The sequence below is a fragment of the Sinocyclocheilus anshuiensis genome, unplaced genomic scaffold, assembly GCF_001515605.1.
Source record: "Sinocyclocheilus anshuiensis isolate Anshui unplaced genomic scaffold, SAMN03320099.WGS_v1.1 scaffold3283, whole genome shotgun sequence".
Lineage (NCBI taxonomy): Eukaryota > Metazoa > Chordata > Actinopteri > Cypriniformes > Cyprinidae > Sinocyclocheilus > Sinocyclocheilus anshuiensis.
In genome coordinates this window covers 134,537-135,900 of record NW_015542780.1, presented here as the reverse complement: position 1 = coordinate 135,900, position 1,364 = coordinate 134,537, and positions in this window count along the sequence as shown.

The following is a 1,364-nucleotide window of genomic DNA, read 5'->3' as shown; positions in this document are numbered from 1 at the left end:
CACTGATAGGGCAAAGTCAATCGGAGAGCCACTTTTACCGCGAAGTATCAAAAGTTACATCCAGTCATAAATAGCATGTCTTTTTATCAATCTGTCATATGCAATGCAATGCAATACAAAAGGGGCTATCATTTTTTATCATTTACCAGTCAAATTTGTAACTGAGACAAGATTATTTAAAAAAAAGAAGGATTACCTCAATGCTGGAAAGACCTTAAGTTATTAATTTTTTTTATACTAGCCCATCATGTATCTAACCATCCAAGTGCACATTCGGCATTAAGTGCTGTTAAGATTAAAACTGGAAACTCTGCAGTGAGTCAGTGTTATGGACGTAGGACAGAGCAAGTGTAAATATCTTTTCTAGTCTATATTTCCATCTTGCAATGCCGCTGTTTTAGGTATTTTTTTTTTAAGTATATAAATTATTTGTAATAGAGCAGACACTGTCTGACCGTGTCTACACTGGACGCAACAGTTGTCGTGCCGCTCCCTGCTGCGCTAAAAGTCTGACAGTTGCAAATCATTTGAATGTAGTGTCAGTACAGTTCGTCATAAATAGAACGAGGCATCAGTTTACTGATGGGGATCGTGTCGCATCGCATGGCGCCGCGCCACATCCAGTGTAGACAACATCACTGGGTTCTATTGTCTTTTGTAGGATCGCGCCACTCGCGTCTGGTCTAGACATGGTGTGAGTTTTTTCAATGGGTTATGTTATAGCCCTGCTTGTTTTTAATGTTTTTATGAAATATCTGTATTGACCATGATCATATCATCGTATTATTTACTGCCATGTGAGCCACAAAGTAAAGCTTGGCGAGCCGCATGAGGCTCGCGAGCCGCGCAACGAGTAACACTGATTTAAAGCTTTCATTTCAGATCACTTAGATTTGTATGTGGGTTTTGTGAACTTCATCAAACGACTCATTTATATCTGAAAGTTTATTCAAGAATGCGGCTTTCCTCACACAAAGCTATCGTAGGACTATGGCTTCAACAGACATGAAAAACCGAAACACCATATAGACAACATATTTTTGATGCTTTGATTGATTTTTCAATTTAAAAGAATACCAAGTATTGCATTAAGTAATGCTGAATGGTACTGTTTTCTGCACTGACTACTCATTAGCAGTGAAAACTAACAAGATTTAAATATTCAGATGGACCTGTCCTGACCCTAAGAAATACTTTCCGTAAAATAAATAATTTCAGTTCAAATTCCTTAAAGGGAAGTTTCAATACACCTTTTTTATTTTATTTTCAGTGCTACTGGGACACTTAATGGCTCCTCTCAGCAATTTGTCAAATTCAAAACATTAGCCCTCATTCACAGCCAGAGCTAAGCTGAAATCTAATTC